The sequence below is a fragment of the Lissotriton vulgaris genome, chromosome 12 (genome assembly GCF_964263255.1).
Source record: "Lissotriton vulgaris chromosome 12, aLisVul1.2, whole genome shotgun sequence".
In the NCBI taxonomy this organism is placed as follows: Eukaryota; Metazoa; Chordata; class Amphibia; order Caudata; family Salamandridae; genus Lissotriton; species Lissotriton vulgaris.
The window spans coordinates 464,462,416-464,476,314 of record NC_141700.1 but is presented as its reverse complement, the minus strand read 5'-3'; the positions used below and the strand labels follow the sequence as shown (position 1 = coordinate 464,476,314).

General features: G+C 41.2%; 1 protein-coding gene across 1 annotated transcript in view; it reads left to right on the top strand.

Annotated features, from left to right (window-relative positions):
* CTCF (CCCTC-binding factor) overlaps positions 1 to 13,899 on the top strand; it is a 713,286-nt gene that overhangs the window by 87,814 nt on the left and 611,573 nt on the right. The window contains exon 2 of the mRNA XM_086945216.1: positions 11,125 to 11,259. The gene's annotated coding sequence lies outside the window, so the exon portion shown is untranslated. The remainder of the gene's footprint in view (positions 1 to 11,124; positions 11,260 to 13,899) is intronic.

Sequence of the window (13,899 nt, the reverse complement as noted above, 5' to 3'; positions counted from 1 at the left end):
CTCCCAAAAGAGTGCCTTTATTTTTCTAGGTATGTCCCCCTCCATCCGGAGTGCTACTTCATATAACTTGTGGGGTACACTAACCCTGGTGTCGGCAGTTTCAACTTGAATGCATTCATTCAAGTCCACTGTCTCCAGATGAGCCATCAGGATCTTGCGAGCTATGGTCACTTCTGCTGCGCTGTCTAGCATTGTTTGGGCCCACTCCCCGTTCATGAGTTGTGTCCTCAAGATCCTCGGCTTGCTACCTTCTTTTTTGTGAATTGAGTTTTCTTTTTTATTTGGAACGTGCTGTTCTTCTTTGGACTTCACACGTTCCTCTTTCTGTTCTGATCGTCCTCTTCTTTTGGATTTCTGCGAGGAAGTCTGAAAGGTACGAGAGGAACGTGTATCAGTATCTTGATATCTATCAGGTTTTCTCTAAAGTATCCCTATTCCTAATGTTATACCTCCTTTTCAGAGGGCTCCCGTTGGGGAGACTTACCTCCCCGTTGGGAAGATCTTCCTCTGGACTGAGAATGTTTCTCTTTAGGAAGTGTCTGTTTAGTGTTTTCCCACTTCTTTTTAAGAGTAGTGAGATTTTAATAAAAACCTTTTCAGGATTTTCAGTTAGTTGAGGTTTTAACGCTTTCCCACCCAAACTATTTCTACCTAGTTCTTCATATGATTTTTCAATAATTCTTGCAAGCTCATATGGTTGGTCTGTTATATCCGTTTCTTTTAACTTTTGGCGTATTTCCACGGATGCTGCTTCAACTTTAATATTTGCTAATAATATAGCTGAGACCTGTTTGAAATCTTTCAGTAATTTCCTACCTAGATTTAAGGCCTGCTCTGGACCGTATTCATTTTGAATCTGTCTCAGAACGTCTGGTATTACCGCCATGGACGTTACACCATGTGTTTTTGTGTAGATTGAAGCAAATACTGTGCCCCAAGTGTCACAGTCCTCCACATGTGGTGCTATCACCATTGGTAAACAGATTGTCAGAATTCTGTGTTTCTCGTGAGGTATGTTTGTCATGAGGTGTACTATCAGGGAATACTGTCTCAATTTGAGTAATTTTTTGTGCTAACCAAAGCGGAATTTGTTCCCTTTTTGGCAGGCAATTTACCAATGACTGATTGTATAGTCTGTGGTGTGATTTTATTTGTGTTCCCCTGATGAGGGGTGTGCTGTGGAATCCTTACAGTAGGTTGGACTGTTAAGGTCCGCATGACATATTGAACCAATTTTCTATGTATTTTAATTAACTGTTTCAGCTGAGCTAACAGTTCTCGACCCGTCATATTTTCTGTGAGGATGTGGTGTATTGCTTGCTAGTACCGGCCATGTAGCTCCTGGTCTACCTAGTGGACCGAGCCTGGTAATGTGATTTTGATTTTGTAGGGTGCCTTTAAACCACAGCTGATGATCTTGGTAAGTTAATGGAATTTCAATGTCCTCGTAAGGAACGTATTCTCTGGAGGTTCCTCTACTTTGTAGTAGTGGAACTCGTGTGTTCCTCCGTCTGCTGGAGGAAACTGAATCCATGAATAGAATACCTCTGTTTGCCGATATTCATGTGTCTCTATAACAAAGAGTACTTTACCACCTCTCGATGATACTCCATTATTTATGATTTTGTAAGTTATAGTTTTCCTTACATTTACCGGGATGTTTATAACATCTGGGTCATTCTGTAGCCTATTTCTGTCATCTAAAACTGCTTGTGCTGGTGCCGCAGCGAATTCTTCGTCACTATTCATTATTTTACTGACTGAAGAGTTTGCAGAACAGGTTTCAAGGAAACCAAGATTAGGTGCACAATATTTTGGAACACTGTATCCTTCAACGATGAACAAACCAAAAACTAATACATAGGATTTTTCGTCCTACTCCGTTTTGGCGGATTTATCCTTTTACCCACTCCAGACGTCTATTGGAGTATTTACGGGAGAAAGGGGTCTTGTGTGAAAAGCACAACTGAGTTACTCTAGTATCTAGCATTAAATTATCGCCTTACCAAACGTTGGGCGCAATGTAGTGTAGTTCATCTATTCCCAATAGGCTCTGCGCATTGGAATAACATATACTATAGTTTAGACGTAGGACTGAGGTCGACTAGGTCTCTATTGTATATATTAAACTTAATTGTGAGTGCCAGCTATCTCAGAGGTCACTAGAAACTTTCTCGAACTCACAAGAAGGGATTAGTTTTCTGACAACCGCATAAACATGACAACTTTGTTTCCCAAGAAATGTACTGCTACAATCGTAATACTGGTTAGAAAGTACAGGGCATATCATACTAAAAGTATTATAAAGTAGTACTGTGAAAGCATGATATGGTTTCTAAGCCATAAATTGCTTTAAAACATATAAAATACATACAGTGATAAAATAATGACTAAAATTACTCAACTGGTGCTTCTAAATACGCCTACCCCAGTGTACCTAACCTAAGTCTAGTACAAGGCAAGAAGTAAGTGAGGTGTAGCTTAAGTTTAGTATTTCTCTGCCAAGAATCTATCCAAGAATTCTCTACGGGTCTAATCGGCTCCATACCTTGGTTTAGAATGAAGGAGGTCTTGTATCTCTCTCTCTCTCTCAGGACTCGATTTCCCAGCAACCTACAAGGGTAGCCTGGAAACACTGGAGCTGGATTTCTCGGCAAGAGAAAAGACTCAGTGCGTCAGCTAGAGGGTCGACTTCCTTCGGCACTTGCTGCTGCAGAGCGTCGGGCAAGTAGTTAGTCGATCTGCTCCAAACCACCGGTGTTTGTCTGGGCAAATCTAGGCATATTTATACTTTGAAGGTGCTGAGTTTGACTTATGATTGGACTTAATAACGTCATTAAAGACTCAGTTCTTTGAAAACTCCATGATTTCCTAGATAAATTAGTATTCAGGCAAGGGGAAGTCCCTAGCTGCTGAAGGCGGGTTTTTCTAAGAAATCGTTGTTGATTCTTGGACTTTAGTGGAAGTAGCCCTGCCGTATTTGGGCTGCATAGGCTCAGTCTAAATATGGTAATGATTTCTATGCCTATATAAGGATCGGGTTATTTATACCTATATATGGGCATGAATCAGGAAAATTACACACGGGTCCTAGATTCATTTACAACAGAATCTTGCACTTCCTCCTTTCCCTCAGACGCATTGTCCGTCTCATATTCATGGTCAGAGGAAGATTAAAAAAGCAAACCAACCACCTGATGAGCAGTAATTCTGCGGCTAGCAATAATCCTTTCTAACAAAGGAAACTTGTCAAAAACAACAAACAGTTGGGTGGCATAGTCTCGCCGAGCAGCAAGATGACCGCTCACTGAGAGGGGTCTGCCGGCTGAGACAAATTCTGATAATCCTGCGCTGCTGAGCCTACGACACCGGGCAGCACAATTGATCAGCTGCCTAAAAGATATACCATCAGCAGAGCCCTCGCTGTTAAGCCCAGGGAGGCCGTTAGCTGAGAGACGGGCCTTCTCCGCCAGAGAAGAGCACTGACGTGGGGAGCCTGATAGGGCGATCCTGGGTGCTGCGAGGTGAGCTGTTGTGAAGAGGTGGGGCACGAGCGGGACCTAGCGGAGGCTCCTCTCACGTGCTCTGCTGTTCCTACTCTGGGCTGCAGACACCGCCGTGGCTGGAGGGTACGGTGTGGTCCCTGATCTGGGTGGCGAGCCCTCGGCCAAGAGTGTGGCTTACGGAGGGATAGAGCGCTTGGGGGCAATATCTAAAGCACTGTGGATCAGCGGTTACATCCCTCCGTCCCCCCTGCTTTGCGGCAGTGCCTGAATCCTGGCCTGGACTGGGGGGGTCGATCAAATATTGGTGAGACTCAGCGAGCGAACACAGACTGTATGGGTGAGGTATTGGAGCTCACCTGCAAAGATCCAGGCAGAAGAAGTGCAGCCCTGTGAATGCGAACGCAGAGCTGGAGGGGCAGACTGGTTTCCTTGAGGGGGACCCAATTCCATCGGCTGGAGGCTGAGACTGACCCACAGTTACCTTCTGTGCAAACTTCGAGCCTCTATGAACAATGTTATGTGAACTGTGATACAAAGACCGCAAAGTGCAATTGAGATTCCTCTAGCTTGAAAGCATTCCCCGGGACACGAGGTAGCATGCTGGACTGGTGAGTTTATACTACCTTCTGTTGACATCCACCCTAGTAGCTGGGAGGAGTACAAGCCAAGTTAGAGCCCGCCGAGGGTAGTGGAAAGAGAGCACCTCAGTTATCCGATAAAGTCCCGCCTGTAGCAGGCGGCATCTTGAGCATAGTCAGATGCTTGAGATATAATTGGCTTGTCATGCGGGAATGTCGATTCTCAAAGATTTAATGCAAAGAGAATTGTAATTTAATTAAAGACCAGGAGGCTAGCATTATACAGCACCTTTTTATTCACTAACTCCTGAGCAGCACTTTAAAAGCTACAAACATCACAAAATGAAGTCATAAAACAATAAAAAATTCCAACATAACATAACTCTTCAACATTCTATGCTCTTCCTCTTATGTTTCTCTTCTTCTTTTCCATAAGTACAATCCTTCATCTTCTCCCAATCCTTAAATGACTCTTGTATTGAAACTCTAAAAATGGAAAGAAACAACTTATTAAGTCCTATATCCTTCACTTTAGCAAAAACACGTAATACTGCCACTCTAAATATTTCAGGCAAATTTATATCCCTACTATCCTTATCCACCAACGGGTAGGGAGGGATAATGCTAGCCTCCTTATCTTTAATTAAATCACGATTCTTTATGCATTAAATCTTTGAGAATTGACATTTAATGGCAAGACAGAAGGCTATCATTATGCATGTTTAAAGTTTAAAGTCTTTAAGAACTTTCTCACATACATGCCCCATAGGTCTAAAACTAGACCAATCTGCAGCCTTCCAAATTTCACTCAAACTTCCTCCAGAAGTGAAAACCTTAAAAGCCATAGCACCACATAAAGAATGCACCTTGAACTTATCCAAATTAACACCAGACTCACGCATAGTATTCTTAACCCATCTAGCAATAGTAGCAGATGAAACCGCTCTGAGGTTTCTCAAACAAAATCAGCAATTGATCTACACCTTCACTTCTAAACTCACTTAATTTGTTGTCATATTCTCTTAAACATCTTTCCACACACAACTTAGGATGCTCATCAAATATAGGATAACAAATCTTTCAGATATAGTCTTAGTTCTTCTTTTTAACTCCAAAAACACTCTGGATGATAAAATCTTCCTGAAAGATCCAAGACCTTTACATCCGAAACCCTTCTAAAATAAACCATACATAATAATGTAGCTAACTTCCAACTCAAATGTTTCATACTCAAAAACCAATTACCTTGCCATCCTTCAAAAAGTTTCCAAATCAAACAAACATCCCAAAGAAAACTATATACTTTGATCCTAGAGATTTCTTCAAACGAATCCCTTTCATAATCCTACAAAGTAATTGACTTTTACCAACCGAAATTCCATCAACCAAATAATGTCCAGCTGCAATAGCTGACCTATAACAGTTCACAGTTCTGTAGCTTAAGACTTTCCTAAAAAGAATTGCCAAAAGATTTCTACCATAACTTCATCCGCCTCCACGGGATCCAACCCCTTTTCATGCACCATCATACCCAAACTTTCATGCTCCTGTGTACCTCTTTCTTGTTATCTCACACAAGAAAGGGGAGAGGGTCAAACCGCTACTCTACCATCCCGAACCCCCTAGAGTCTACATACTACACACATAAAGGGGTGGAGAGGAAACAACCACAGATAGGGATGAAGACAAGCAGTGGCACAATTATGTGTTTAGAAAAACTGCCCTCACTCACATAAATGTGTGACATGCTTCATCATCGGGTCTGCTTACAAAACGCCCTGGCGTAGCCACACACAGGGCAGAGCATAGGGAGGGGGTACACAAAACATAAAGACGAAAACAAATTCAGGAGTGACAAACCGTGTCCACAACAGAAAGTGTTAGCCCAAGACTGGGTACAGTGATGTAACAAAGTGCAGTCACATTGGTGAAGTTAAAAGTGGCTCATGGATACCCGTTATACCTTTTTATTCGTAGGTTCCAAGGTCAGGATTAAAAATTGAATGAAGGATGGTGGTGTTAAGGGAGGAAATCAGGATCCTGTAACACCCCTCCTTAAACTGCTAGTCAACATGTTTCGACCTAGTGGTGCCCACAATCAACAGGTCACGTCTGTCTTCTTCAGGAGGTCTATCGGTCCCAGTCCCTCACAACCTCCTTACCTTAATCAGGCGCAAAAGAGGTAACAGGTGATCAAATCGATCTTGGCCATGTGGAGGGAATTCCGCCAACACGGAATCTACATACTGTGGAGAAATAAAAGTAATTCTAGAAACGTGATTCAAACAAACATCATACCATTATTAAAATGTTGAATCAACCTACCCTTCAATCACGTGTTGTTTCCTTACACTGAAACATATTCTAATACCCCCACAGGCATCTAACTAATTCAGCATGCCCCCTATCCACTTTATGGTACCAAATATTAAAAAAAAGTGATTCCTTATTCTCCTTACTGATGCTCGAATAGATTATACTTAACTGCAGCTGGCATACATAGCATCAGGCGTATCCGATATTCATAGTATATGTTCAGAATCCAACCCCAAAAATTACATACCCGCCCCATGTCTTCATACACGAAGGAACTCACCAAGTTTATTGGGAAATAAAACTTGAAATGGCGTCGGGCGGGAGGAGCTCCAAGGAACACAACCTGTGTTCAAAAGTACAACATGAAAAGTAGGGAAAGTGTGTGAAAATGTAAAAATTTACATACACAAAGAACATGACTGCGCATATTTCTCTTGTCCCGTGTATCCCACCGGTAAATCCTGCATTCCCCTTCACAAATGATAAAAGGACATGCCCTCCAGTATTAGCCCCCATAGTGAGGTCTACACCTCATGAGACATCGCCACCATTTTATAAAAGAGACCCAGGATTTCTAAATCAGCCACTGCATGTATACACATTTCCACCCCAGTATCAAGCTCTGATCTAGTCACAGACCCCTCTCGTGACCTTATCCTTGGTGCCGGGTGAGTGGATGCGGGGCTGCAGCGTCCACGTTTTAGCCCCAATCCAGATCCGTGATTGTTAAGGAAGCGAAGAGATACAACCCGCACCCAAAATCTTACTGTTCCGGCAAAGCTTCCGGCATCTGTCGTGCCCGTGCCAGTAACGCTGCGAAGTACAATGACACAAGCCATTGACTAATATGGGCGGGGCCTCTATGTCATACTCCAATACAGCATGCTGCAGAGCAGAACATGCCCTGCCCAGGCTCAACCTAAAAAGGAAATCCCTCTGCTGTAAACAGCAGAGGGATTTAGTGGCTGTGTGCAGAGGTTCGAAGGGTTCCATCCTCATGTGTTTGAGTGTGAGTCCCTATAGAATGCATTCTTCTGAGGATGTTATTTCTGTGTTCAGCTATGATTTCTTCTCATCTTTCTAAACCGATTGGTATTTGTTTACCCTTGATTGTATCAATATGCTGTTTTCAAGTGCATGCTCTACAAAATAATTCAGTGCACGCTGCAAAATCAATGAAGACTGCCACAGTAAGCGTCAGTTGGGAAAATAGCTACTACAAATATTCCCTGCACCCACTACAAATATTCCTAGTGCCTTCACTAAGGTAAGCAGAAGATGTACATTATTGGAAAACCGCCTAGGTACCCTTTGGCGAGACACTCCAATCTTTTGTTTTTTCTTTTGTAACCTTTGTCTTCCAACACAACATAATATTGTCTTTCAAATCTGTAATGTTACAGCAGGTGATACCAGGATACCCTTTTGGATGTTGGTCAGTGCTTTGCTAGTACTTCATTAAAACATTAAGTGGAGCCACAGAACGTGGAGCCACAAGCATATCCTCTTTAGTGCAAATCAAATAACAAAAACGAATAGGACTCGATACTCTGCGAGTCATTACATCGCGTGGCATTACAACGCGGTCGTTACATCGACCGCTTTGTTACCACGCAATGCCATTACTACGCAAGTCATTACAGCGACTTGCAGTGGATGGCGTGCTAACATTAGGAATGTATAATTTACTATTCCAGCTCCAGCCTACGCAACAGTAGGGAAGGTGTTGGAATAGTAAACTATACTATTCCTTATGTTAGTGTGCCATCTACTACTGCAAGTCGATGTAATAACTTGCGTAGTAATGGCATTGCATGATTACAACGCAGTCATTGTATCAACCTTGTTTTAATGGCATCGCGGTGTAATAACTGCGATGTGAAGGTCGTTTCCCCCCTAAAACGCACCTCTGTTTGATGAAATGATAATAATACATCCATGTTCACTGTTTACAGAAAGTTCTTCTTAGTATAACAATATTTTTTTATGCTCTGTGGGAGAATATTTATGATTTTATCATGGATCAGTTTTCAAACTAGAAAACCCCCAGAGGGGAGGTGGGACACATCTTAAAACATTTTATTTTCAAACTAGAAAACCCCCAGGGGGGAGGTGGGACACATCTTAAAACATTTTGTTTTGGGGTGTATGGAAAGAAAGTATTGTGGGAAAGAATTTCTTGCAGCTTGAATCTAAATGGAATCTTCTACTTTAGCAAAGCTTGTTGGCTGCTCAGCTTCACATGTACAGTCCTCCGGCTCTAACTATGTGACTTTCAGATGTGACTTTTAACTTCTCGGGAGGCAAGTTATCATAATATGCTAAACAACCAGCCTACGTTACAAATCTGCAATAGCTATTCCCAATAACCTAGGAGAAAATCTGCATCCAATCAGTGGGCTGTTTTACATCTAGCAGTGTTAATATATATATGAAAGATGTAGTAGTGAGATGGTCGGACAAAGGCGGCAATATAGTCTTGTGGCCTCTAGATATATGTATATAAGTGAGGCTAAGAAACAACTCTAAGATAAAGAGTGTTATTTCAGAGTAAGTCCAATAAACCTAAAAGAAACGAAAGAAAAATGTCAGTGTGTTATCCAAATGGAGAGGTCTCTGCTTGATATCACAGGAGTAATTTCAGTACCTAACAGTGGAGCATCCGACTACCCCGATTTTTATCTCATTCGGAAGGTCCATAAAAATGCCCAGATTCCACCAGGGAGACTCATCATCTCGGCTTTAGGGGAACTATTTGAGAATACCTTGAGATATATGGATTAATTCCTCTTAGATGATGTACGGAACTTACCTTCCTTCGTAATGGATACGTGTGACTTCCTACGTAGGATATACAATATAGTGTAGGATGACTATTGTATCCTTATGACTATGGATGTCTCAGCACTGTACACCAGTATCATACATTCTGATGGCATTAGAGCTTAGAAACACTATTTTGATAGTAGATCGATACACACAGATTCTCATTGAAGTGACTGAGTGGCGTTTCAACAATAACTTTTTTCTTTTTGAACAACTAACATACAGATCTAGCGGATGGCCATGGGTACCTGCTTCGTCCCCAGCAATGCTAATTTGCATTTGTGCTGGTGGGAGGAGCAGGTACTTGCGGTTGAATATGCGGGTAAATGGTCTGAGAACATTGTTCTATGGACCCCATATACCAATTACCTGTTTATTCTATGAAAGGGAACACCCGAAACCACCAGATGATTTGCAGCTAGATTAAATACTAACTATTTGAACCTCTCCTTCACTAGCAACTTAACCATGGAAGAGTTGTACATTTTAGATCTAGTTGTGTGTGTGAAGGACAATAGAATACACACAGACATTTAGGAATTCTACAACAGGCAACTCTACACTGCATGCTAGTAGTTTTCACCCGACCAAACTAAAAAACTGTATCCCCCTACGTGGAAAATGTCTGCATGAAGCGCAATTGCAGTTATGAAGAAACCCTGAAAGGGGTACAGGAAGAACTAAATGAAAGACTCTGTTTGAGAGGGTACAGTAAGACAGTTCTACACATAGCGAAGGAGAAGGCTAATGCTAAAAAGAGAAGATTATTGTTCAGTACTCAGAAAAGGAAGTCACTTGCAGGAGATACCAGTCAGACTCGATTAATCACAGGATACTCAGCTTACCATCAGAGACTGAGGTGCATTTTGCTTAGACATTGGAAACTCATTAGGAGTGACCCAGTTATTGGCCATAGCATACCCCAAACCCCTTTAATATCATTTAGACAAGCAAAATTGATGTGTAATGAGTTGGTGCAGAATTGCCCACAAAATAACTCTAGTGTCGTTTGGCTTAGAGGTGGTGCAGGTTTCCAAAAATGCCACAGATGCAAAGCCTGTCGATCTGGCTGAAACACCAAGGTTATTCAGACACCTTTACAAAATACCCCCATAGGCGTGGCTTTCAATTGCAAAAATGAGTATGTGGTCTTTGTGCTACAATGTTCATGTCCAAAATTGTACGTAGGAGTACCGTTCACATGGGTCATGTTAGAATACTACAACACCTACTGGCCATAGCCAATGATGACAAAATCTATCCATTGCACGCCATGTCCATGAGCAACATATTGGCAATGCCAATGAATTGGTCTACTATGTCACAGATTCAATACAAAATAATCCTAGAGGAGGGAACAGGGAGGTGCAATTTAGGAGACTTGTATCACGGCCTATAGTAATCTTGACCAACAAAATTCTACATGGATTAAACTCGGATGAAAAATTATGTGCATATTTGTAGATATCCTTACCGTTCTTTAGAAGCCATGAGTAGTGTGCCCTAGTTTATGATAATGAATCTGTGTTATGGTTTAATTTTAATTTATTTTGTTTTCTACATTTTGTTAAAATAATTTTGTGCAACTTCAGATTAGACACTTTGTCAGTATGTTGCTCATGAGCATAGTTTGCATGATACTTGCGTGGTCCTTATTTGAAAGTGTAGGATTATGTAGGCATAACATCCAACACCCCGCAGGGTAAAATTTGTCCAGCCCTATATGTGTACATAAGGCTTTTTTGGTTGTCTACTTTAGTGCAGAAATTTGAATAGTAGCTAAAATATGTGAAGATTAGTGAATTCTCACCCACTGGGTGTCAGTTAGCTCTACAGCCAGTATTTTTACTCAGTATTTTGTATTGAATTTGAATGTTATTTTATTTTTTCACACTTAGTGAACGTGAAGATACAGTATTAGTGGGCTGGCCGGCATTGGGAGATGTACTATCTACTGTGGATTTTGGACCCTGTGAGGAGGAATAGAGACATGCCCTAATTCGTCTAACATAGGTGTTTTGTCAACCTAACAGGTACCACTGTATAAGCAAATGAATTTCATTTGAAGTTATGATATTTAATTTAATTCAATTTATGTATTGCACTGTGTTTTTTACATGCAAATGGAAGTTTATAGTATTTATTTTCTGTCCATGTCTGGAACATGGTTACCATGACGTTATAAAAACAACTCTCTAATGATGCCTCGCTATGTGAGCAAGGTGGTTTTACTACCAAAGCACGTCAAGAACCTTCTGTGAATATTTACAGATAAAAATCTCGCCCAGCGTGTCAATGCCCGTTTCTTGAATGCTGAAAACAGGAGTGGGGCTGAGATATATAGCCAGTAGGTAGTTTTAGTTGGGACCTACTTTCCATAGGAAAAGCATTTTTCGACTTGCCTAAAACTTTGATGTCGTTTGACCAATCTTCATGAAATTTTCCCCAAATAGTGTCAAGATAGGTTCTGGTTGTCACGGAAAGTTTGGGGGTGATCCGTGCAGTGGGCTGCGAATAAGGGTGCGTTTGTAATTTCAATGCCAATAGCAACTTTAGCCGCATCTACAGCCCCAACTGCTGAATGAACCTACACCAAATCTGGCATGGAGGTAGTTGTTAGTTCAAGGAAGTGCCTTTTGCGTATTTGATGTAAATCTGTTCAGTAGTTTTTGGTTAATTTATGCCAAATTATAGTGATATCACTGGTTGCAGATATTTTGTGACGGATTCGCGATTACTCGTGAATGCACACGCCAACAGGAATGCCCTGATTAGCTAGACGGAACCTGAACAGAAAGTTGCTACCTCCATTTTATTGATCTGGAACGGTTCCTGGGGCTGAAAATCTGAAAAAGCAAACGTAAGGGGTCAGAGTAGAGGTACTCTGACCCAATGTTTGAGGAATGGGGATGTTAGCTACACAAGTTGTGCTCAAAATAGATGATTTAATTTGTGAGATATTTAATGTATGTATAATCATTTTTAAATTCATGAGCATTTGTACAGTACTATATGATGAATTATACTTCAAAGTATTGGTGCTATTATTTGTACAGATTGGATGAAAATTCCTCAGTAATGTTTAATTTGAAGTTGCGATGTTTCTTCAGTCTTCATGAACACTGACCTATATTGCGAAGGGAAATTGGGTGCAGGTCATTGACTTGACAAAGGCTTCGCCGAAACACGTTGTTCTGTTTTGTGACACAATAAAACGTATTATTGTGCCTGGTCCGTGGTGTGCCACTGCAAATTTATTTGGCGGTTCCCGGATCTTGTTTCCTGTTGGAAAACTCATACATACACATACACACACATATATATGTGTATATATATATATATATATATATATATATATATATAATATATATATATTTATATTATGTATACACGATAGCCAGGACTCACACACTACTCGGACACTTATCTTATACACCCATTCACATACCCACTCACACACTTGTATATCCAGTCACATACTGTAGGAGAGTAGGGTCTGCTTCCTATGGTTACCCCCACTTTTTGCTGTGATTCTCAGGTTTTTCGACTTTAGTCTGGCTGTGGCCCTGCTAATCAGGCCCACAGACTAGCTGTTCTCTCTCTAAATTGATACCATGTACTTTAGGTACATACCAGATTATTACTGGGTCACCCTTGTAGGCCCCTGTATAGTGTACCCTAGGTACCTAGGGCATAGGTGCACCTTAGGCTTACCAGGGGCTGCAGCATGTATTGTACCACCCCTGGTTTGCCTTCCAAACTGACCCCACAGGTCTGTTCACACAGCCTGGATAAGGTGGTGTAATCACCCCTTACTTAGATATAGTATATCTATATCTACCTTATATATAGACACATAGTAACCTATAAGCCACTCCTAAGGCAGGCATTAACAATCCTGGATGGTACATATATATAGAGGTGTCCCCGCAAGGGAAGCGTATTGTAAACTACATACACTTGAGAAATTCAGGACTTACAGACAAATAACAAAGGGTATTTGCGGTATTGTCATTTATTAATCAATACCAATTTGCCAATTAACAATCACATAAAATTACAAGCCCCAAGGTGGGAAGGAAGGAAAGGGGGAAAGGGGTGGTGCTCGAGGGAGTGTAAGGTCAAGAGAAGTAAACACAGTCCCAAATAAATACTAATTACAATGTTGCAAATAAAGTCGTGTCAAATATAATACAAACAGCCAAAATAAAGGCGTATATTGGAAATTAATAACCAATTGACATTCAACGGTCACATACAACATTCAGAATTATCGGGGGCATGTGCTGGAAGTCCAAAAGAAAGAAAAGTCGACGTTTCGACCCCTATCTATAGGCTATGTTAAGTCCTTTGTCGGGGTCTTCATCAGGACATCTACAAGGGGAGGGGTAGCAGTGGGGCAATTCTTTCTGAAACAATTAAAAGACAGGAATTGGCACTGTAGTTCATAATAGGGATTAAATTGATTGTTCTTTAGTGGTAGTATTAAATATCATTAATTACCATGGAGTAAAGGCCCAGCTGGGCTCTAAACCGGGAAACAGGGTCCGCCACGCAAATTGTCGTGGTCGATCTCAGGAGTACAAATTCGTATCTACAGAGGAGACAACACAGAATCAGAACACAGCAAAGGGGTAGGTTCACAGTGCTGTCAGACAGATGTACTGTCATTT